The 26,409-nt window shown below is 41.5% G+C and overlaps 1 long non-coding RNA gene across 1 annotated transcript in view; it reads right to left on the reverse strand.

Moving 5' to 3' along the window:
* Positions 1–19,757, reverse strand: part of LOC139693946 (uncharacterized) — a 354,833-nt gene extending 335,076 nt beyond the window's left edge. Inside the window, exon 1 of the long non-coding RNA XR_011702079.1 lies at positions 19,720–19,757. This is a non-coding gene — a long non-coding RNA (uncharacterized lncRNA). The remainder of the gene's footprint in view (positions 1–19,719) is intronic.
* Between the last annotated feature and the right edge of the window lie 6,652 nt (positions 19,758–26,409).

The following is a 26,409-nucleotide window of genomic DNA, read 5'->3' on the forward strand; positions in this document are numbered from 1 at the left end:
CAGAAAATTCAGTTCGTGTTCACAAAATACGTAGCTGACTAGAATAAAAATAGTATGGTATGCTCCAAAGAAATGCTAAGAGAATGGCGTGGCGGAGACTTGAGCTGGGATTAAAGACTAGCGGAGCGCTTTTTGTAAGACTAAGTATTAGCTTTCCAGTCAGCTAAGAGATAGCAGTTTCGTTGCGAGGTGCTCTACTGGGCCGATGTGAGAAGTTTGGAATAGATATTAATCGCGAAAAAAGGAATTAATGGGATTCTAAAGAAGTGAGAGAGAAAAGTTACACATGAATGTAGGAGGGAATAAACTAGGGACGGTAGAACAAGTCACCACCCACTTATTACTTTATTTATTTATCGACTTAATTGGGCGAAATTGAGACTAATAGTCCCTTCTTCCACCTAAACCTACATCACAGACATTATATTGAAGACAATCACATACAACCAAGCCCTAGATGGAGGGAAATCCACCTAGGCGGGAATCGAACCCGCGACCTCTGCTTTACAAAATATCTTCATATCAAGTGTTGAGTGAGGAGAGTGGAATACACGATTGAATACGTAATTGAGGTGACCCTTAGAAGAATTAATTTCGGGGATAACACTCGATGGTGGTTGAAGGAGGGGAATGTTTGGCTCATTCACCAAATGAGGAAATAAATCCGTGATATGTTGGAAAGGGGAAGTGAAGCTACAACGGCCTTGGCCGGCGAGACTTCATGCTGCATAATCAAACATTTAAGGCAATAACCATGAAGCACAGGCAATGCGAAGAACGTGATCAACCGGGGGGGGGGGGGGGAGAGCGTGCAATACAAATCTCCGCTCCGCGATATATCTCCTTTAAGGTCGAAGAGAGAGAGAGATCAATGGAGTCGGCTTCTTTCTCCTTCCTCTTTGCCTTCTTTCTCGCTCCCCGCTCTTCCCATCGAGGCAGACTTGAGATGGGAGCGACCTCTGGGCAGCGGGGGCGGGAGGGAGGAAGAAGGCTGACCTGGGGTGCGCCGGGGTTGGGCTAATTCGTGCAAAACAAAATGAAATGCGAATCAGGGCGAGCGGAAAGCGGCGACGGCGGTGGCCGCGAGGACGCCAAAGCACGAGGAATAATTATTTCGCAGCTGCGATCGGGGGATTGGGGGAAATTGCCAAATATTCGATCGGACATTGAGATGGAATTAGTTGTGATGCGAGACGAGGTAGCCCGGGGAGAATCTGCGGGGAAATTCTTCCGAGACTGGCGATACTTCATGGGAAAAAATCCATCATAATTCGAAACCAAACCGGTATGGACGACTAGCGGGGATCCAATTAGTTGATTCTCCATAATTAGACTGGTTTTCAAGGGAGATAATGTCAATGGCACAGCATAATAATTAGATGGCCTACTAGTCCGACTACTGATTTTACAGCCTGAGTTAAAATCCGGGTAGGCTTTTGGATGTCCGTTACATATCGCTTTTGGACGCCCTCTGATAAGCCCGAGCTGTGCAATACTCTGGGTACCAAATCTTGATGGGAACCGCAGGCACCACGGGGAACGGAACTGACGCCCCTAACCCTTTCGGGTGAATTTCACGCATCGCAGGGTTTTGTGCAAAGTGAGCTTTACCCTCATCTATCGAGCCAATGTTCAGGTTGATTACCTTGGTTAATTTGGCGGTTTATTTACGCGACTCAGACTATGAGCTCTGGATTATCCTTGGCCTGAAATATGAACAAATTGAGATACCGGCTCATCTTCATTTAGTTTTCTAGGAAAACTGGAACTAGGGGCGATTTTACGGTATCGTAAGAAGACCGGGCTCGGGCCAGACTTAGAACAGTAACCAATATGGATTTTCAGAAAATGAGTGTGAAAATTATAATTACAACAAGGATTATCTTGAATGTTTATGAGAACTGGTTACTGTAAACGATTTCCAAGATGGCTGGATGACGAACTCAAGGGAGCAATTAGGTGGAAAAAGGACCACGGTAGGGAAACGATAAGCAGATGAATTATATGAAAAATATGGAAAAATTCAAAGGATATGAACTTGAGAAACCAGAATAAAATATTTTGAGCAACGAAAGATTTATATTAGAACACCTAAAATGGAACCTAGGCGTACAAAACTGCCTGGGATGGAAAATGATGTGCAACCTGGCATAAAGGCGTAGAGAAAGAAAAAATTAAGGTTTGGTAGGCCAAAGTGATAGAGGAGTGAAGAATGAAATTATTTTCACATCATTGAGATCCTCGATGATCAAAGAAGTTTTAAAGAAATTTTTCCACGCCGAATTATGGCTGAGCGAAATGATTAACTATGTCGACGAGCGCATTAAATATTGCAAACGATTTATACTCCGGTCGCTCGAGTGACGTGGCACTGCTTCACAGATCGTATCACAAAAACTATACTTTTTTATCGGTGGTACCTTCCCATCCCCCCCCCTCCTTCCCCGCGGCCATTCCATTTTCTAATAGTTTACGGGATTAATGCTCACTGCCTCCGACGCGGTCTACCGTTAGCCAGCGGAATGGGGGCAGAGCGGAATCCCCCGCGCCAGCAATGGCGAACTAATGGCACCGGCGCCGGGGCGAGAGCACACAGCGCTCCACGCGGCCACCATAATCAATTAGTTCCGCCCACTCCCTCTACGAGACCGCCAAAATTGCGCGCATTCGCGAACTTCGGCTTTCGTTTCGTCACTTCCGACCACTGATAGACGAGGCCAAAGCTCTTTCTGAGTACGCAAAATAAATTTTCAAGCTGTCTCAGGTAACCCTAACGTCATGTTTCATTCGTGGCAAAATCTGATTCAAAATTTTAATCTCCCGAAAAACCCGGGGTTCATTTCTTATAACTATAAATCAATATACCCGTTCTAGCAGTTTAATCATGAATAAATTCCAGATGAAAACTTAACTGTTTAAGCACATTATCACCCCTACTTTCCCCAGTATACATACTTTACCAGCAATCTTTTATATTAAATTTCCGATTGATTTAAAAAAAAATCGTCAGTCAACTTGTAGCTTTGAGAAACGACATTTGAATTAAAAAACTCTCATTGGGAATTTGATAACGTTGCGAATATTTTTTGGGAGAAAAACGAATTTACCGGGAGAAAGTAGTAAGATACCATGTTCATGGGGGGTATTGGTAGAAGAAGTGGAAGAAGAACTAGAGATAAAAAATACATGTTAGAATCAATAAATTACGATTATTTGAATAAGATTTCCAATTATTTTCACTCGATAATTTGAACCCAATTACTCCATAAAAATTCGATGAGTATGGATGTTTTGATCAAGCTTTTTTTTCCTAGAACCAGAACAACTGCATTAACGACGAGAAAGAGTACTCGTATGCTTGAAACAAATTTATTTACACCAAATTCTCGAGTAAATCATTATTTTTCAAACTCGACTGCATCGCCCTTAAGTAAGACAAAAGATAGAATTATTTCATCAAATCTCGATTTTTTCGCAATAAATGTATAAACTGACCGGTGCTATGAAGAAGTGTGCAATTACCTTAGTATACTTCATCAAATATGGGTTATTCTTCTACCCAACCAAGTTAAACTCAGAGGGAAAGTTGGCGGCAGAGAGAAATGAACATATTCCTTACCCGACTGCATGTTCCTCACATCTTATAGAACATAGCAAAAGATCCATCCAAATCTATTAAAATCGATCTTCAAACTAAAGATAGAGATCTACCTGCAACGTTGGGTCGCATTCCCTGCCATTTAGAGACTCTTTGGGGGTAGAGTGTTTCGTGGTGCATTTTCATGTGGTAGTGATGTTTCAATTTCTTGCTTGTTGTGTCCTGGCTTCCGTGTTGTAGGATGTCTTTCGTGCTGCATCATGGGGTGCAGTTTTTAGTTGTTTTGCGGTATATGTGTTTGCATGAGTATTGGATGAAGGGATTTTTGCATGAGTGTGTGCGCTGCTGTGGGTGTAATTTTCCGTGTTGTTTTTTTTGCATGTGGTATTTTTCTTTTTTACGGTTGGTGACCTAACACCCCCCGCCACACGCCCTTGCGGCGGCTTGCGGGGTATTATGTAGATGTAGATGTAGAGAAGTTTTTTTCACATATTTATATTATTCAGATTTCGAAAAAGAAGAAAATAAGTTGAATATTCATTTTCATACATTCGAAGTTATTAAAAGTTCATAAACTAGAGCATGTGGAACAGCTCCTGGCTCAATATTGTTATCGCTCAAAGTGGACACAAGGACCATACACAAGTGGGTAGCGACACAAGGAGAAGAATTTCCTTGGGTAAAGAAGCTTTCAAAAGGAGAAGTTAATACAGGGATGATGAGTAAGGTTGTTAAGAAAAGGCTCGTCAAAGAATTGATATGGAGCGTGGTTTTGTAAGGCACGGAAACATGTTCATTGAAGCATGATGGAAGGCGTGGAATGGAAGCTTTTGAAATGTGGGTGCGGAAAAGGATAGAAAAAGTGAAATGGGCAGAAAGGGAAACAAACTAGCAGGGAAGTGCTAGGAAAGATGGGTGCAAAGCACTTTGATTGGTAAAGGGATGATGGAGACTGATAGAGAAGAGAACAAGAAGGCAAGTGAGGAATATAGGGTAGATAGGTTGGACGGAAATATAGCAGGCAGGAAATATACGAAATTGAAGAGGGTCTTATTGTAGTATCGGATGCCACGTTGTGCTTCTTTCGGAGAGGTTCCATTGTATAGTCTGAACCCACCAAAAACCTCTCTTGAATAGTATGATAACAACAATAATCCGATGATGTGATTCGAATTTATTCGCCAGTTTGCTTCATGAAAGTGAACGACTGAGCCGCCGAAATATTCAAGAAACAAAATTGTGATTGGCATTTTTTGTGATTTGTGACATCGTTAGATGTCTGTAAGAACGGATATTATGTTCGCTTTCGTGAACATTTTTACGTCTATATATATGTTCGTTTATGTATACATACATACATACACACACACACACACATATATATATATATATATATATATATATATATATATATATATATATATATAATTTTTGTCATAATGGAACGCTCTTCGGCGACACAAAAATATATAAAAATACAGATGTAGATTTTTAAAGCATATAAACACAAAGAAAGGACACTCACATTCTGATGAGGACGGTCGAGCCGTCGAAACGTCAAAACTACATACATGAGTGTCCTTTCTTTGTGTTTCTATACTTTAAAAACCTACATCTCTGCTTATATATATATTTTTTTGTATATATATATATATATATATATATATATATATATATAAACCATAAAAACCATAAACACAGTATTCAACCCAAAGGTCGGTTTGGTAGCTGATGGCAGAGCTCACCCAGTACTAAACCCGACGGCTGGCCCCCCTACCCTGATGTGTGAATTTCACACATCAGGGTAGGGGGGCCAGTTCCTTTCCCTGTGCCGGTTATGGTTTCCCAGGAAGACCTGTTACCCGAAAAATCACTTAGCTTGGGTGGAGCTGTAGGTGCCCAGAGTGCCTTGCCCGGGAATCGAACCCAGGACCCTCCGGTCAGTAGTCCAACGCTCTACCCCCTGGACTACCACGACCCACACACACACACACACACATATATATATATATATATATATATAATTCAAAAGAAGGAGTGAGATAGCGTTAGCCAAGAAATATATAGAAAAACACATTAAATAGGACACTCACACGTATTCCAAATTTTCGGTGGTGTTTTTCTATATTTTTGTTGGCTAACGCCATCTCGCTCCTTCGTTTGAGTTATTATTCCCATCCGTGACAGTTTTGTAAAAGATACATATATAATAATAATGCGTGTGTGCACGGGGTGGCGTAATATACGTATGATGCTGACTGAGTGGGGATTCGCTGGCTACCGTGGAGTAGGAAATGGCCCGGAGGTCGGTGCAGTGGCTCGGCGATCATTCTTTTCAGATCCCCACTCCACGCCCCCCCTTGGCCGCCCATCCCCTTCATTCCCGACCCTCCTCGGCACCCACTCCACCCCCACCCCTCCAATTGTCCACAGCTCTGTTGATACGTGCATTACTGTACACATCCAATTATCGCCTCGACTCGAATCCTGCGACTCGCATTTAGCGTCGTTCCTCCGCGCCAAACCAGTCGGACTCTTGTCTCCTCCGCTATCACGCCGAGCACTGCCAACTAACCCACTTTCCTCCGCTTATTTTTATTATTTTCCATTAGCGTTATCTGAGTGAGATAAATGAGGTCGATTACGATCCGAGCCGGGGAACCGATGCGAAGCTCGAGGCCCATTTGTTCCCTCGCCGGGGGCGTAGACCCTCGGAGAATTTCCATGCTGGCGTGGAGTTGGTGGCGTTCCATTGGCGCCTATATGAGCGCCGCCCCCTCCCCAAATTGTGAGGGCTGCCGGTGGGCGGAAAATTGCTCCAGGCGACAAGTTATAATTTCCAGCTTATGACGTACAAGAGAGATGATGGGATGGATACAAGATGAGCCCCACCTGGATATATTTATGCCAAGACAACAATACCGAGGGGAGGGAAGAGAAGAACCGTCGCCGGCATAATTTCAATGAGTGGACAACAATGGCTAACGGATAATGCCTTTTAGTAACGGCTGCGTCCCTTCGCACAGATATGCTAAGCATACGACGCAAAACGTTGAAAGATTTCTAATTTAAACCTACGGAGAAAACTCTAAAATATTCTTTAATTGAAACGCCCAAGCAGTTGCGCCGACAATTCACTATTTACGAGAATTAAATAGGTGCGGGGGGGGGGGAGTTAGAAAAACTTCGTAGAATTTGGTGAAATCGACTAAGTTTTTTTAAATTCATCAAGGTATACTTTCGTAAGTTTGAACCTGATACCACTGAATGCAAATGTCATGTATTTACATACATATTTCACGATAAATTTCACTAACTTTTATATGTTTATATGACATGTTCGGAGGTATCAGTTGACGTTAAATCAACAGTGTACTTGCATTTAGTTCCTACATCACCATTCCAACGCCTTCAAAAACTCATTCGGTCCAGGGCTACCTTTTACAGGCTCGTTTTACCTTACCCAATAAATTACATACTCTTCAAAACCGCCCTTTGTTTAAAAGAATCTTCATTTCAATGCCAAGAACTCTATTAATATCGATGCTGAAAATTGCAAATCTCATTGATGAACTAATGAAATCTTTTATAGAGGTGGAAGTAAATTTTCAAAAATGGAGAGATGATGACAAAAATGTAGGAGTACTATAGGTTCCTGGCACAATATCTATTGAATTGTATCAAAGAGGAATATAGCCTCAGTCTATCGGTGATTCAGAAGATTAAATGAGCTTATATGGAAACCAATTGAGAGGCATCTCTTCAGATTAAACGCCGAAACTCTGCCTGGGAAAAAAACTAAAACTGCTGCCCGTCTTATTTACTCCATGTTAGTTTTATGATTTGAAACATTTGTCTCGATTGGCTATTACGCGGAGGATATCATGAGTGAGAATCAGACGCTCAGATATTGTATTAATCACCATAAGAGGGATAATTTATTCTGGAAAAGACGTTTTCATTGGGAACACCTAAGCAACCATTTAAATCAGCAATTGCAACGTGAAGTTCGTGCAACTATGTTTACCATTCACGCACATTGAGTTATTCCGCAAAACTGCGCGAGTTCACATAATTGCCACCAGAGCGAGCGGTGGTGAACTTCTTTTACTGCATCGGGAACCGGTTCATTCGAAGGTGAACCTCGGCGTTCGCAAGACCTCTCCTTTCCACACACGATACATTCACGCATTGCCGAACCGGTATCTTGAAAATCTCGCTACGAATAACATTCTCCACCTCTGCCTCAGTAATTGCGATTAAATTGTTGCTAGTCACTGAATAAGATCCTAAATACAAATAAAAGTCACTCTTTCAAAACAGATTGGTACTCTATTGCAACTAAATACAGGGAAAGTTTTATAAAATAGTTTTCTCTTTTACGGAAACAAGTTTTCCCTATACTTTTATTTTCCGTAAAATTTTCCCAGCATGAATCTATGATATTCTAAATGATGACCAACTTGGTGCCAAAAAGCATTACGAGATATACAATAATTTTGATGTTACCATCCAGCCACTTGTGATGCCTTATCATCCATATCATTTAAAATACCAATGGTCAAACTTACCCAAAAACATAAACATATCCAAAATTACACCTAAAATGTGAGGCATATTACTTTTTATGGACACACCAGATTTTAGAAAATATTAATATATGAAGAAAACGAGAATATTAATGTGAATTAATACCGATGATACATAATTATGTGGCATGGGTCAGATAAATTATTCCGATGTGCACAAAATGCAAGCCTTCAGAGCAAACACTGCTTTCATTCTGAGTTCTGAGAATTTACAACTGTTTTTCCGTGTTTACAGATTTTTACGCTTACGTCCAACGCTCCGAAGCTTCATAAGTTGCACGTTACATAACTTGTAATTATAGTGACATGCAAGCAAAAGACTAACACGAAATGGTTTTAATATGAGTCACAATGAGGATAAAGCACAGCCACGTACGTATTAGTGTACGAATTTACCTATGGTGCCACATCGCACGTATTTCACAAGAGATTCCTATTAGAATCCACGCGAATACGCGCTGTTTATCAACTGGTTTTTTTTTCAAGCATGAGAGAACGGAACATTGAAGTGGATGGATTTTTTGCCCCACAATGTCTTACACGAAGTAAACGCGTTAAAGGACGCCTGGCATGAGCGCTCCTTTCATAGATACGTGTTTGTTAAGTTGCCTGCATTGCAGGATAATGACCCGCAGCAGAGGCGTGGTCCGAACGGTACACATTCCCCTCACGTATTTGGTCAATAGACAATGAATGGCTCCGTGAATAGGTTATTTCTATCGAACTTAGAGGTCAAAGAAATGTCTTGCGAAATGGATTATAATACATTTAGCATACAACATTTTGATATCGATTATTTACTCGTTGTTCAGCAGTATCATAGTAGAGCAGAATTTCGAAGATGGACAACCCCTATGAAGCAGAAAAAAATTCTAATCAGATTTTTAAGCAACTTTCAACAAAAATGAAGTCTTATTTTTCTCATATTTATCAATTCCAACTACTAATTTCTAACGGATACACATTTTTATAAGCGGTTGAAGATAGTCTCACAAAATGAATAACTGATAGCCGTAGCACTTTTCAACTTGATATATCAAGTGGAAAAGTGCTACGATCAGTTATTCATTACGTTCGACTCCCACCACATCACGCCTGAAACTACTCAATAGTCTCGCAAATAACTCAAGGGCCAGATGAGGACACAGAGTCAGAATTAGCAATTACAAACAGACTTAATTAATACAATTGTAATTTATATTAAGCGATTTCAAACAATCCTACTCTGTATACGACAGAATTTGATGAAGCAATTGAAATCTTCGCCAAAAGATGTACTCTCACGATTTTTGTCTGCGCATGAGGAAAATATTCACTTAAATAAAAACTTCGAATGCTGCACATTACTGGAAAAACCTCGACAAAGGGAAGTACAGACTTAGAGAGGTCGCTTGATTCGAGTATTGAACAAATGTATGAATAGTTCAATTGAAAATCATGCTTAGACGGGAAAAAGGATCAAAGCGAGTTATATATTTTCTCAGTGACGTCTCAGCCAATTCCAGTTAAAACCATCCGCTTTCCACGCTGGATAACCATTGCAACCACGTTGGTACTATGACCATCTAAGCCACCACCCTGGAGTAATCCATTCCTCGCTCATCCCCTTCGGGGAAATCTGTAAGCCGACGAGGCGAATTCCGACAAATTTGAAATACAATGAGGAAACATCGTCGTGGATGTCCAAGAATAGAAATAACATGGGGACGGAATTAAAAGTTGTGTACCCATTTGTATGTCCGCCTTCCTTCTGCGGCACTCCTTCCACCCCACCTTCCCCACCCTCCTTCCACCCAACCCCACACCCCTGTCCCAAACTCCCTCCCCCTTCCCCCTCCACACACCCTTCTCCCCCCGCGCCCCCGTCCGAGGCCCCACTACGAGTTCCGCTGGGGCTAAAGGTCGATGCCTCCCTCTCTGCAGCGCGCCGGCCCCGCTTCGCTCTCGGGTTGGCTGGAGAGGAATGGATGGGGAGGGGAGGCGTAGGGGTGGGGAGGGATGGAATGGGGAGGGAGGGGGGTAGGAAGCGGAGTCTGCTCTGGAGGCGGGGGAGGGGTCGCGCGCGCGCGAGCGTGTTTGTGTATGTGTGTGTGTGTGTGTGTGTGGGTGGGGGTGGTGGATGGGAAGGTTCTGCACTTCAGGTCTGGGGAGAGGAGGGGGGGTGAGGGAGTGGCGGAGGGAGGGAGTAAACAGCGAGACGGGAGGGGGGAGGAGAAAGGGGGAAGTCGGAGACGAAGGTGCTGACCTGCTCCCAGGTTTCAACCCCCTCCTCCCCCTCCCCCTCCTCCCACCCCAATCCCTCTGCTCTTGCTTTTATTCCGTTCCCTCCCTCCACTCATTTTTTCCCTACCTCTCTCCCGAGATACACGGATCTTGCTTTCGTTTTCCGTCAAATTATGTGGGGAATGATACACGAAATCGGCCATCGCGGGGAAACGCTCGGGTCGATACGTAACTCAGGGCGGGGCGGGTGGGCGGGAGCGATGAAACCATTAGCGTAGGTCACCGAACATTTCAAGGGAAGCGATACCTCACGGAGGGCTCATTTTCGGGCAAGTATCAGTCTCTAGGATGCCGGAAATTCAAGTCGCGAGTGCCGCAGGAAACTGAACCAGTCACCTCGAATGACCACGGGAGAGGGGAGTGGTGCGACCCCCTGGGAAGGAGGGAGGGATTCGTTTACCGAGGTCAGGGAGTCCGCGATCATTCAAGCAGCGTGGGGGAGAATCGGGAGGCGAATCCTAGGCCCACGCGCCATTTTCATTTCCCTCTCTACGAGTGCTTCCTCTCTGGCACACCCCATTCGACGGGTGAATGCCCCCATCGAAATACATTCTTCACCGGGAACGGTTTCTTTTATTTCGATAAATCGAGGCCCTGCGGAAGAGGAAGGCGTCCCGCGGCACAGTTATTCTTCCATTATTAACATTTTGGGGTTCGCCACCTTCTAGGGGTTCTCGCTAGGCGAGTCCTTACATGTTCCCGCTTCCGAGAGCTGCCAAACTATCGCCAGTAGACCATTCAATTTTCCTTTTTTACCTTCCGGAGCAAAACTACAATTTAGGCTCTCATTCGTAGACAGACAGCCTCGAGATCATTCTGCACTTTATTTATTCCTTCGATCTTGACGGCGAGAACATAAAAACCTGACGTGTCAACAATCACAAGCAGGAAAAACGTTTTTCCCTGCACCGGAAACTGAAATTTTACATATCAACAAACGAATAAATTTCACCATTATAGTTGGCTGAAATGAAATATGATGTTATTTTATGCTTTCTACCAGAAACTTGATTGACCACGAAATTATTTTGCTCAAATCAGAAGTCCTATACTTAATTGTCGTCGTTTTAAATTGATAAAAACTAAGTTCCCCGTCGAATAAGAATCGGGGAGTCGAATTCCGTTGATCAATAAATGCAATTAATGCGGTAATTACAAAAATTCAGTCATCTCTTTTTTCTCCGATCCTGGCACTGATATCGTCGCAGTTTGTTTCATTGCAGCTTTGGTTTTTGCCGCCATGTGTGATTTGGTAAGTTAAGTTTTAAATGCTCTCACGCCTCGGAAGAACGGCTTCCTCATTGGGAATTCCGGAATCTCCTATCGCATTATCTATTCTTTCAAGAAAAGGGTTCCGTTTCCACGAGTTTACGGAGAAATTCATATATTCCTGACTTTTACCCGACTGAGTGGTCATCTCGACACCAGAGCGAATCGCCTTCGAGTACGACGTCACCCGAGGATATCGAGGGAGCTGGGTGACGGTGAACCGGTGGTGCATTGCCCTCTACATGGATGCACTCCCGCGGCGAGCACCAGGGGCACACACTGCCCCAGAGGCATTCTTCCATCCGTGAGGGCAGAAAGCCGTTGGGGGTTGGTGGTGGCGGGGGGGAGGCGGCTAAACGGAGGCAACTTCCTGTACGATCAACTTAGACTCGACTAAAAGATAAGGGAAACAATGGTTGGATGCTGCCAATTAGAAACATTAATTACCGAGAGATGTGAGGGTAGGAAGGGAAAAAGATTAGATAGTTAAGTACATCTCCACGTCAGAAAACAATGGCGCAAGGCACTGGCCTGTTCTCAGGGAAGGGAGCAAATGAAAGAAGAGGCTCCGCAAGAAGAATCACCCGCGCAGGACGCCGAGTTCCATGTCAGTCCAAGGTTTTCCCCTGGAGATTAACTATCTCTCTCAGTCTCATGTTATACTTGAATATGACGCATTTAAGGGTTCAACTATAACCATCTAGATTTATCAAATAATTTAAAAATTGTAGGGAGAGCAAAGAATGTTCGGAATCTTCTCAGAATATCGAGTAATTCCACGGAAAGTGCGAAAAACTGGAAATATGTTACATGTACTATACGTGGTGGTATTTTTTAACATTATTATTACCAAGAAAAAACCGAGATATCTCGATAAAATTTATTCTGCATATTAATTTATTCTTATATACATAATTTTGTAAATTACAGTCATTAATGTTTACTGATTTTGTTTCAGGAAGCCGTAGATTGAAGTAACTAGCAGTACGGAGAAGATGGAGGCTCGCAATGCGATTAAGTTCCTTCATTTGAAAGGTTACACTATTCCGCAAATCCACGATGAAATGATAGCTCTTTATGGAAATGATAGCCCGTCATATTACACAGTTGTGCGTTGGAAAAGTAATTTTCAAACTGGCCACATGTCCCGCACAGATGACCCAAGAAGTGGAATTCTATCACTCACAGGCAATACTGCCACAGTGAAGTAAGTGGAGGACTTAATCCTTTTACACCGAAGAGCAACCATCCATATAATCGTAAATGAGGCTGATCTTAGTTACGGAAGTGTGCGGAAAATTATTTAAGAACAACTGCACATTACAAAGTTGTCAGCACGCTGAGTTCCACGACCACTTCACTCCTTTTCAGAAGTAAACACGGCGCAACCTGCAATCGCGCGACCACAGAGTGACCGGCAATCACATTGATGTTGCTTTGAAATGGTACCACATCCGTACCATACTCCCGGTCTAGGTCCAAAGGACGTTTTCTTATTCCCAGAACTGAAAACGCCATTACGGGGTCGCAGATTTGACAACACAAATGACGTCATTCAAGAGGTGGAAAATGCTTTTCGAAGCAATCTGCCGAGTTCTACAATGATGGCCTTCAAAAGGTCAAGAGACACTGGGTGTAAATGTATAACTCCGGTTGGTGACAGTGTAGAGAAGTCTTAAGAATAAAAAATAAAAATTAAGTTTCTATATAGGTTATTTTTAGTAATCATTAAACGTTTATGTTACCCCTTCGTATTAAAGGATAGAAAAAGAATGTTACACGGTGTATTTGAGTAGGCGCTCCCAAAATTGCGGAGAAAATTTGATTTTCGGAGCGTAAAACTATCACGGAGGCGCATTTACCTCGATAGTACCAAAGAAACGGGCGAATAAAAGTTTTCTCTTTTTGGGAACCCAAGGGAGGCGCGGCCGCCTGAATAAATTTCCTGGAGCCGACTTTTTCACGGTTCACTCATTCTCCACATCCCTTCGACTGGAAACAACCGTTCACAACACCTAAATCTTATTATTTTGCTTGGATATCCACTGAAAATTCCACATATTTGGATTTAAAATTCAGACTTTATTTACGAATTCACATTCAAACAAAAAATATAACTCGTTATGCATCTTTGAAAAGTTTCTTGGAATAGCAAATGTTTTAGCAATCGAGGTACGCGTATTATTTCTATTTGTAAACAAAAATTTGTGTCAAAACCAAAATCTCATCTTTTATTTTTTTAAATCTCAAATGTGACAACATTTATGTTTTAGATTGACTCAAATTTATTTCAATTACTTAAAACAAATGGAATTATGAAAATGTGCCAGCGTATTTTCATATTTGCAAGTGTCATCATTGAATTGCTTCTGAATTGAATTTTGGTAGCCAAAATAACGTCGAGGGAATAGAGAATTCTGATATAAAGACGATCATTAGGAACTTAAGATTCTCGCCTTCCTTTGAAAAGTCGTAGATACTCGTATGATACATTAACAGTGCAATGGTATATCTCATTCATGCCAAATTATCCCTGAAAAAATATAAAACTAATTTTAATCAACATTTGTTTTTGGAAACAATGTATGCCCCAAACAGCGTCTTACATATTTCCCTCACACACCTCTACTTTCTCAAAGAAGAGATCTTGGAAGATATCCGTTACCGTTTATCTGTAACTATGTAAATATGGCTTTAACTTGAGAATAATCACGCTCTTTCCGTCTTTCTCTTACTGGCATGCTGAGCAATACCACAGGTTTTACTTTACTGATAAGGTATGCCCAATATTACCGAAAATAAGGCATTTATTAGAATCAGTGGCAAACCAGTATGTTTACCTATCGCGTAAATAACTGTTTTCAGTTAGTAAAAAAAAGTTTGCATATGGTCTGATTCGAATATATATCCCTTTGCGCAAAAGACTCCTCTATAATTAATGATTGAAGCAACCCTTTGCTCGTAAAGAAAGCGCGGGGCGAGGGGAAGCACACCGGCGCCGGCTCCGGAAATAAGGCGCCTTGGGAACACATCTCGAATCGCGCGCCAGGACAATGCCGGTGGGCCGCACGTGCAGTATTGAACACGGATACATCGCCAGAGTCGTAACCGGTGGAGAATATATGGTCGAATAGCAATAGGTGGTTAGAAAACGAAGGTACGTACCCCCCAGTTCTATCAGCAAATGCAGTGGGTTCTGAACATATTATTTCGGCGCTTTAATCAATTAAAATTATTAAACCATCGTTTCATGAACTAATTACACCATTACTCTCCGCGCTGACGACTGGATTTGAAACCAACAAAGTACTAGGATTGAAAGACACAATTCAAGAAATTTAATAAGCAGCTGATAATACTAGAAAACGTAAAATAAATCTTGAACCAAGAAAATATCAATAATATATACTAGTTATATTAAGTAGCGGTCGATTCATTGTAGGAGTAGAGTTAATCAGTATCAAACCACGCGTTGAATGCTATCTTGAAGCTCCCACAGAGTAAAAAAAAACTCGGGGACAACAACCTCTTTCCCACCGGTACTGCTTCTGAGCTTCGGTCGAGACAAGAGTTAGTATTTTAAGTCATGCAGAGTGGAAGCGGCATTTATTTTCGTTTCAAGTGGCCATTTCAGATTGGAACGAGTAAATAAATACTTCCGCAATTGACGAATGCAGAATGGAAAGGACTCGAACGATTCTTCTGCATTACGGTTCGATAGCATCGCATCATTAGGGTCGATTGTGTGTCGCCCCCTATAAGGAGAAGTTACCGCTCCGGTGACGTAATCTTCACACTCGATTGGACGGCGTGACTGTTCCAGCGAGCGGAATGAGGCCACCTGAGAATCACCTGGAAGCCTTTCCCGCGGCAATAGATGTATGCATCATCATTCATTATACTCCACTTACTGTCCGCACGCAAGCACTGAAGGGACTTAAAGAGCATTATAAAAGGCATGTTGGGAAGAAAAAAATTGAACAATGCTCAATATGGGAACTGCAGTTGTGAAACCGCGGACAATCCTGTCGAGGAATCCCATTATTGGCCAAGAGTTTCTACTTATACAGAGATTACTTACATAAAAAAGTGCAGAGAGATCCACCAGTTTTTTCATATGAAAAGGATCTGGTCGAGAAGATGAAATAAACAATAACCACTATACGAGGGTCATCCGGAAAGTAGTACCCGTTCGTGCCGCATGAAGTGCTGACGACGCGAGTAGCCGCTGGACGAGGTCAGATAGCTTCAGTGGCTTGTCTGCCTTCTCTGAGCCAAGTTGCGTGACGCTAGCATTGCCTGTGTTGTTTCTGTGATTGTTTACAATGTTTAAAAAAATTGAGAACGCCGCCAGTTGTGAAGTGAGGGCAGTGATTAAATTCCTCAATGCAAGAAACGTTCGCCCATGTGATATTCATCGCCAATTAAAGGAGGTGTATGGAGACAATGTAATGGACGAGTCGTCTGTTCGGCGGTGGTGTCGCAACTTCAACATGGGGAGGGGGAACACACACGACGATGAGCGTTCGGGGAGACCGTCTGTCATTACAGACCAACTGGTGAGCTCAGTTGACGAATTCGTGAGGAACGATCGGCGCGTCACAATTGATGACATCTGTGAGCATTTTCCCAATGTTTCTCGAACAATTGTTCATGAAATTGTTAAACACCATCTGCATTATGCAAAAATTTGTGCAAGAAGGGTCCCTCGCGTATCTCAATGAGCTGGCGGCGAAGGACTATGCAGCAGGAATACAGAAACTTGTCACACGTTATGACAAATGCCTTAATTTGCTTGGAGATTATGTTGAGAAGTAGTTTAAAGTATCCTCTTTCAAATAAAATTTTTTATGTTTGTTAATATTTACTTTTGTCTTTTTAATTTCACGAACGGGTACTACTTTCCGGATGACCCTCGTACAATAGCTATAAACTGAATAGGGAAGTTTTTGTAGAAGTCACAACTTGATTTTACAGTAGAGTGCAGACTTTTCACAATGGTAGTAATTATTTGGACTTGGTCTGGTGCACCGAGGTAAGAATTAATTAACTGAATTTTGAATTCTTAAGTGAAAAACAAAACACCGGGACTCTAAAATATATACCAGCCAGTCAGTGAGCTTGAAGTACTAGGTTTATGACGCGACTTACTATAAACCTTTATTTTCAAATATAAATTATAAGGCAAAGCTTATAGAGAACGAAAATTAGGAAGCGTCATGCTCATATTTAAAAATGGTGATAAAGAGGATTCAAATAACTATTTACTTAATTCTTTTATTTTGATAACTTAAGAGTACATGGCCATGAGTAATAAACTGGAATTTCTAAATATCATGATTTCCTATGAAATAAACAGCATAATCTCAGAAAATTCGCGTAAGATTACTGTCGATTGACTTAAATCAAGCGATTATTATTAGTATTGAAACGTTTAAGGTGGGTTTTATATGGACAAAGTTCGTTGCCTCTCCCTAAAAAATACAACCTGACACGACAGCAAAACCTTCAATTCTGCTTACTTACTTCCCCTATCAATCTATACAACATGCTTATCCTGTTCCTACTTCTTCCTCGATTGCCTTACTCACTCCTTTCTATTACTGTCTTCAGCATCCCATTGTCAATCAATATGCTCTACACCCACCTTTCCTGCCTCCTTTGGATTTCTCCCTTCAATCCCCTCTCATTTTCCACATAGCACTTCTCCTGTTGTTTTTCTTTCAGTCCACTTCACCTTCTCCATCCTCCTCCACACTCACATCTCAAAAGCCTTCAATCTGTGCCTATCATACTATATTGCTTCGACGGCCATGTCTAACTTACTAGAATTGTACACTTGCCCATTTGCAAATCTAATGGATTTTATACAAAGTAAATTGAATTTTATTCCCATCTCCAAATTCTTCTCATACGTCTTTGACCATTCCCTACCTATGTACTACGTTGATAAGCACGCGTGATAACGAGCAACTTTGTCTTTTTAGGTTTTTGTCCTCCCGATTCTCCACCCGCAAATCTCCGTTGAGTAGTCTGAGCTATTTTAAGTCTATGGATAAGTCATCTATTCTTCCAGTCTAACCCTGTTTTCTGTAATACACTCATTCATTCTGCCTAATTTACTCTAATAAACACCTTTTCGAAATCTACCCAAACAAAAAATAGATCCTGATTGTATTCTATATTCATCTCTATTAGTGACCTCGTTGATGCTATGGCACCACTTGAGCTTCTCCCCTCTCTGAATACAAATTGTTCACCCAAAATTCAAATTGTTCAAGTATCATGTGCCCTAATATGCAACCTCTTATTGAATATCCCGAGTACCAATTTAGCTGACAAACAAAGCTCATTGTTTAGTGCTCACATATGGCAACCTTTCCCTTATTTGGGGTGCGGCAGAAGAGAAGAAGATGCACAGGAGGAATGTTAGGACGATGTTGAGGACAGCAAAATTACAAAAAAATGGAAAAATCAAAATACACAAGAACAAAATATACTTGAATATATTTATGTGTACATATATATTTGTACATGTATATATTATATGTATATTTCCTCTCTACTATCAGAAGGACAGCATTTCCTCTCTACTACCTAAGGACAGAGGAAATGTACATATTTTAGGGCTGTGCGAGGTGACGTGGAAGGATATCGGGGATTACTGGAGCGACAGAGATCAACGCGGTGCAGCGGATGGGAAGAGAGACAGCGAGGGGTGGCAATAGTATTGGAAAAACAGGTTGGAGAAGCGTAGTAAAAATAGAGCAAGCGACTGATAGACTGAGTTTGCCGGTCCCGGTGCGGCGGGGTAATATCCTCGCTTGCCAACCCAGAGATCGCGGGTTCGATTTTTAGCTAAGGTGGATTTCCCTCTTCCTAGGGATTGTGTGTTTGTCATTGTGTCTATTGATAAGTCGGAAACGAAGGCCAAAAAGTACCGTTTTTGGATTAATCCTATGGAAAGAAATAAAAGCTGAAATAGTGAACTTAGGTCATTATTAAGGTCTTCATGACAACAAGCCCACATAGGGAAGAAGTAATAGATAAAGGATACAACCAATTAGAATACTCGTAAGTAAATGCGGGCGTTCCTGGAAGGAAACATTTGGAAGTGATAGAGAATTGGAATTAGACTGTAGGCGAAGGGAGAGATGGTTATGGGTATTAGGTGACAACGGTTCAGGAACAAGGAATGACCGCGGTGATAAAGCAATAGAACTATCGACTTCGGAAGTCAATAGTTTAATCATAAAGAAAACCTTGTTTGGACACCTAGACAAGCGTAAATATACATGCCAAATGCCCGGTAGTTAGTGAATCGAAAAGTAGTAAGAATAGAAACTCCGTTTACAGTATTTGTAACACGGAAGGAAAACGATTAATTGGAACAGAAAAGATTTAGGGAGGAATTTGGTCGGAACATTTCGTCAGATGTACGTTAGCTCCCAAATAGGTAAAAGCAATAGGAACAAGTGGACAAAATTCACAAATATTTTGGAAAGTTTCACACATAAAACTTTCATTAGCTTTCTCTTGGGTTCAACTTACAGTCGTTCAAAAGTTGTCACCACGCAATGACGGTTTTTCTACTCGATGTGTATTTGGATCTCATCATGAACACACAGTTTTCCTGAATGAAGCACTCATAAAGAGAACCGTTGCAGCAAGAATTTCTAAATTGCATTTCGTTACATCTGATCCAAGCGGAAACTAAGAGTTCTTCATGTTCGGTTGCCATTCCCCATAGTAGTCATGTTGAATTGGTTACAATCATACTGATTAATCTGATAGATATAGAGTGAAACTGACATGTTTCAAAACGTCTTTTTTTCCATCTACGATAAGTTGGCATTGGTTGATTAGTTAGCATTGAAGTCACCCAGGAGATAAATCGTTGGAATAGACAGCTTAGCTCATAGCCAGTATTCTATATAATAAGTCCCGCACAAAAGGCAATAATAATAAGAGAGTTCTTACCTTCAGGGTGCATGACTACATTTACTTGCTGGTAGCATGTGATGTTCAACATGTTCACGTATTAATACAGACACGCTATCCTTGACTATTGAAGGACGTACAGCAATTTTGTGGGCAGCTCACAATTAGGAAACTTCATTAAATTTCTGAAATTATTACAAGATAAAAAAGTTATCAGTAAAATACGTTAAATTAACAAAGAATTTCAGATAAGAAAGATGCTTGCTCAATTCCTTTAATTGCGCGGGAGAAATTGAACAGAGATTACACATCTTGAATGGCAATGAGCAAAAAATGTATATGTTACGCAATCCACACCGACAGCTTTCTTTAAAACTTACAAGTAGGTAAACAATGCACAAATGCGAAACCATATTGTATTGTACTTAAATTGGTAAGCAAACGTAGAGTATTGATATAAGTAAGCAACTCTGACAAGGTGTGATTAAACTTTGATATTACGAAAACCCCCCATGGGATACACACATCAGAAAAATATGCAAGCAAGCCTCAAAGAAATAGAGTTTCATCAGACGTTCTGTAGGAAAACATAATGAAAATTTAAAAGTATATTCTACGCTTTGGTTAGCCCACATTTGGAATACGTGTTAAGTATTTGAAATACATTGCAGTAAACGCTAATTAAGGCATTGGAAAATACTCAGAAAAAATCCACTAGAGCTGTGAAAAACATACTACGAGAATAGAGTAAGTGTGACGGGTACGTGTCAATTGGAGTAGTTGGTATGATAGCCCATTGATTTATAAAGACAGCAAGAAAGGGAGCATTCTAGATAGGAATAGGACAAGCGAGTTTTCACACGATACCGAGGGAATTATTTTAAAAGTATCCACACATTATTGGTAGATTCGACCACCGGGATAAAAAAAGAGAGATAGAGAGACACCGTCATAGAAACATTCATTAAAGTACTCGTTCTTCCCTCGCACTCAAATTATTACATACAGGAATGTATGAGTATATCAACATATACATATAAGAATAAATGTATATTCATGCACATGTATGAACATATATTCATACTGCACGTGCATATAAACACATGTGAGTTTTTGTATATGTACGGATGGTGTCCTTATATCCCCCACCCTTGCAGAGGCTCGCAGTGTACTTGGTTTATATAAAAAGTAACACAATAATTTTCAAGTTCGGCGCAAATCTTTCTCATCGCCAAATTTTCAGTAATAATGGTGCAAAATGCCAAAGGTATATCAATGACAATTCGGTCTGCGGTAATGCGCACACTTAACCGAAGATCTGAATTCAACACTTCACGCACACGTCAGGAAAAAAATTGTTACCGATACTTTTTATAGAAGCCTTGTATTTTGTAGTTGCAGGCGTAGTGTATCAGGCAATATAATCAGGTGGCCTGCAAAAATTAAGTTCTACTCTTAGTGACTAATTTAAAATGCATTACTAAGTTATTTCAAATACCTATGGGAATATGTCTGTCACTTTTCTCACCGCGTATCTACCGCTCGTTGCATCAGAGACAAATGAGATGTTCTGTCGAGAATCACACATGCTCTCAGGCAATTCAGAGACTTTGAGAGGAAATGAAATCATATATCGGAGAAGGCAGAATTATTGTTTCACAAACTTATTTCCGACACCCTGACACCCACAGGGGTTCATACTCATTCATGTACTCCGTCGTTCAATTTCCGTCCGTAGAAATCTCCTCATCATCATGAAGTTTGCTCTGGGCGATGGAAACTCTAGTAGACTGAGAAATATCAGGTAATTCTCAAGAAAATGACAATTATGTGAACCACTAATTACTTCATCACTATCATAGGCAGTTTGGTGATTGCAGTTCTCTCGGTTATGGACGGCATTAACATTTTCTCTCAGCCCTCTTCATTCGGTTTGCCATACAACATTTTCTTCTTCAGCTACTCTTAATTTATGTAGCAAGTGCTCGAGGAATAAGAAGCCAAAATGGCTATGAGCAGACGTAACTTTTACATTTCAAGAAAGGTGCAACAACGTTCTTGCATGTCTAATAAGGTTAATCATTCCGCGATTAGTTTGCGGAAACTTCTTCGATAATCCTTTTTTTGTTCTGCTAATCTCTTTATTCTTTCATGAAAGTATCAAGGGCTGGCGAGCCAATTGACGAGGCGTGACTAACCCGTGGGGGGAGGGGGCAGTAGATCTCCTGCATACGTGGGGACACGAAATGGTCAATACGGCGAGAGTCATTATTTCAGTTCATGCGTGATGACAGCTTTTCCAACGACTCTGAACTGCGACGTGGGAGACGACGCGGAACCAACTCATTATTATCCCAAATATTTACAATTTTATTCTATTTTTACACAAGAAGCCACGAAGGAACGAAATTATTCCTACTCCAGGGACAAGATATGAAAGGAGAAAATATTTTCACCAAAAGCGTCCGGCTGGGCTGAACACCATTTCATGGGCCGGATTCTTGGCGGTAAATAACTTTGAGGGAACGCAAAATAAAATTTCCGTTGCGAAGAAGAGGCAATGTAACTCGGTTGTATTGAAAAAAAATTTTTTCCCCTAGAATGAAAAAGTTTTATCGCCGCACCTGTGGTATTAGCGTGAATCAATCAGTGTCTTGTTGAAGTAAATCTACAGTGACATCCTTTTCAGTCGAAGATTGGAGTCCGAACATTAATGGACTCTCGACTCGGAAAGTGAATGCATTCGTTTTCCTGCAGGAGATAAGGTGAGTGGAGAATCAGGAGTTGTTTGGTTGGGCCATTAAGATTCTGTCCCCTTAAAATGCACGAAGCGACGAGCAATCGCATGCCTTGGCCCATTTACAACTACTAACAGGGACCAGGGAGGAGGCTCGGATTCACGACGTGTTGCAGGAGTTACACATCCAATGACCACCGAGATAAAAAATAAAAGATAAGCTGCACCATCACAAACTTGTGTGATAAGGACTAGTTCCATCCTTCTTCTAACCGGAGGAAAAATATCAAATGCTCCGCAGGGAATTTCTTTATTTAGCGTCCGTTAATAGAGCTCTGCTGTTCGAGACAAACTGTGCTCCTCGCAACGGCATCTACCTATCGCTTCCAGGCATTTCGCTCACCCTTCCCTCTTCTTTTGCACATTGTATTTTATTTGAAAATTTAAGCTCTTTGCCAGTGTTTACAGTATAATCACGAAAGAAGAGGAGGGCATACGTCCATTGCAAAATGATCCCTAAAGTTTTTCTTTGAGGTGAATCGCTGCGAGTGTTCACATACTGAAATGTCGAGGATATTAAAATTCGCGCGTCTCACAAAGTCGAATCCGGAAGAAACGCTCGTACTGAACTAGTTTCGTGTGTATAATTACTTCTGTTTACTCAAAGAACCGAGAAATGTCATACAATGTGCGGTCTCGACCTCCTTACGACTCAATGTGACTTGGTACAGACTATATCTCCTTCGTGTCTAAGCGAACGAAAATTAAGTCAAAGGACCTTCCCTTTTCAATTGATTTTTATTCAATGTTTATTATTTTAACAATTAAATCAATTAGTTAATACAATATTCAGGCTCTAAATGATAATTTTCTGAGATTCTGTGGTCCAGTCGCATAGATAAGCTTGCGTACTTCTTCGCACGAATTCTACAGCGCGCGGGGAGAAACAAATAAACATGCCGATCGCATTACTCTCAAGCAATGAGTAACGGGTTGAGTAGCGCGACGAGGAATTACTGCAACGCAACCTTCAGAAAGGGCGGTAATTATCGCGAGAGCACCCACTCTCCCACTTCTACAGCTCCCCTCGCCATTTCCCTCCCCCTAGGACCCCTACGGAACTCACATGGTGGGGGGGGGAGACGAGGGGGCTGTGGAGGGAGAGAACGGCGCGGAAGGGGTTGTGGGAGGGACGAAGCGGGCCTGAAATACAAAAGGGAAAACACACACTCATCGCGAGGAGACGGGAATACAAAGCGAAAGAGAATCGAAGTGCATAGCGGCGTCGTGCATTATGAAAACCCGCGACGCGGAGGGTGAGGTTAAGTGGCGGGGGATGTCGCCCCGTTAAAGGGGGCGGGGGATGGCGGGGAAGGAAGGGAGGGGGGGCGGGCAGGAAGGAAGAGGGCGGCAAGGACATTTACGATTGTCGTCGGTGTTTACTCTCACTTTGGACGAGGGTGGGCGGGGTCGTCCGCGGATTGAAGGCATCGGACTGCTTCCGCGGCGGAGCTACAGCGTACGGCTCGCTGCACCACTGAACGGCGGCCGCGACGGTCACCGGCCGGCGGGCCGGCATTCGCGCCAGCCAACGAAGAAAAGACGAACGAGGAAGATGACTCTGCCCTCGGCGACGCACCACGCCACGCAATCCCCCCTCACCCATCGTGGAATCCCACGCAGATTTATTTATTTCTTTATCAAATATTACAAAGCAGTCAAAGTAACGAAATTGAAGTCAGAGATGCTAAAACACTGTGAGACGTAAGATGCTTATGATAAGACTGGTAAAAGTGTGGCAGGTAGTGAAAGGGTGCGACACAAACACAACTCATCTCAATGACACCCGGCGAGTCACCGTTGGTCAGCAGTTATTTCTGTCAAAAACGATAAAGGTGAATGAGTAAACAGCAATTTAGAAAAGGCCAACTTATTTATTTCCTTCTTTCAAAGCGTCTTCACCACTGTCTCACCAGATGTCTCCGATAGCTTACCAAATCGTTTCCGCCAACGATGCTCAAAATTGAAATCTCATATAATTGAAAAGGTTTTTGAAACAACATTAACCTATACTAATCCTCCGGGCGCAATAAAGTGCCTGCTCGAATATTTAAGGAACTAGCGCCGGGAGTTGAACTACATTTAGAAAGAAATATTTAAGAAGTCTCTAATAGAGCACAATGTCCTCAGTGGCTAGAAGACGGATAATATACAACCTATATTAAATTTATATGGAGTAATCGAATACTAGTTACTATCTCCTTCAAATTCTTATGATGCAAGGTCACGGCACACACAATTGTTAGTTCAATACTGGGTAACCTCGATAGTTAATAGTTATTGATGAAAAAGCAGCACTGTTTCAGAAAGGGTAGTTTCTGACACAACTTGCGCTTTTTGTTCATGATATTTTCGGTTAGGGAGAAAATAATTGTCCGATCGACGCGGTTTTTCTAGACTTAAAAAAAGCTTTTGACAAAGTGACTCAAAGGAGGCTACTCGCAAAGCTAGAAGCCTATGGTATAGTCGTAGATAAAAATATCTCATGAGGGATAGTAGACTGTATGAATGGTCGTGTACAAAGAATAGTCATATATATTTTCAGCTCTAATGCAGTCGGAGTCACTTTAGGTGTTCCCCAGGGAAGTGTAACCGGACCCCATTTTATTCCTACTTTACATTGACCACATCAACTCCGTGGTTAATGCACGTAACATTAATATTTATTTGCAGTCAATGCAGTGGTTTCTAGAGATATCCGCAGGGTTGACCGATGCAATAGTATGATGACGTTGGTGCAACTCTTTGAAGTTATAATTAAATTTGAAAACGTGTAGTTATGGATTAATGGAATACGAGAATCGGTTTCCCGAGTGTCTACTAAATCAAAAATACCGAAATACAAAAGAGGACACAGTGATATACAAAGAAATAAGGGCACTGGCAGACAGCTAGCTACTCTCTAACGGTTTAGACCAGATATCGAAGTGGTTTAAGGAATGAGGATTATAATCAAATATAAGAAAATGTACAGCACTGAAGTCTAGGAATAAAAGAAAAGATAAAAAAGACGTAAATTACCAAATAGATGGAATCTAGCTAAGCATTTCCGCCAACAGGTCAAACACCTTATCTTACACTGACATGAGACGGAATTCAGGAAATGTTGATGAAAAATTAAGAGATACGTGTTATTTCGATTTAGTTAGGACACATTCAGAATAAGCGGCAAATATCTGGGGCACACACGTTTTCGCGCCTCGCCAATCTCGAGCGACTGATACGTAAGAGTTGATTGCATCGCGACAAACATCTGGGATCCACGGGAGAAAACGCTAATCAAAGAATTGGATAAGGTGAAGAGGAAATCCACTAAGTTTGTTGGAAATTGCTACGAGAAGCAAGTAAGCGTCTCAAGTATGCCGGAGGAATTAGACTGGGAGCCTCTTGAATCTCCAAGAAAACAGGAAAGACTTAATCTTTTAGAAGTGTATAGGGCACCTGAGTTTTCTTGAGAAACAAGATGGAATCATTATCGCTCTAAATAACATGTAAATTAACCATCGGAATAAAATAAGAAGGATAGGCACATTCACCGTCAGATTCAAGTACTCGTCCTTCCGACGAATGATACGCAATCATGGCAAAATTGAACCCAAGACACCGAAAAAATTAAATTAACTTAAAATATATGAATTAGTCGAAAACAATAATTATCGTATGGAGTATATATTGCGACGGCTTGCAGGATATAACCCAGGTGCAGAGTGATGTGTGACGAGGGTGATTGCACACCAGGAATGCAACATCAAAATTAAATGTTGTTCAATTTTTAGGAACCAAAGAAAACATCAAATAATTAAAAAATTATATACACAGTTCATATACAATAAGGTGTTCAAGTGAAAAATGCTTTTATACTAATGCACGTGATATGTGAGTAATAGTGCGAAAGCTATGGCGCAACTACCAACCCTCATCCGAAATTAATC

The sequence above is a fragment of the Hetaerina americana genome, unplaced genomic scaffold, assembly GCF_022747635.1.
Source record: "Hetaerina americana unplaced genomic scaffold, ioHetAmer1.1.p SCAF_5, whole genome shotgun sequence".
Classification (NCBI taxonomy): Eukaryota; Metazoa; Arthropoda; class Insecta; order Odonata; family Calopterygidae; genus Hetaerina; species Hetaerina americana.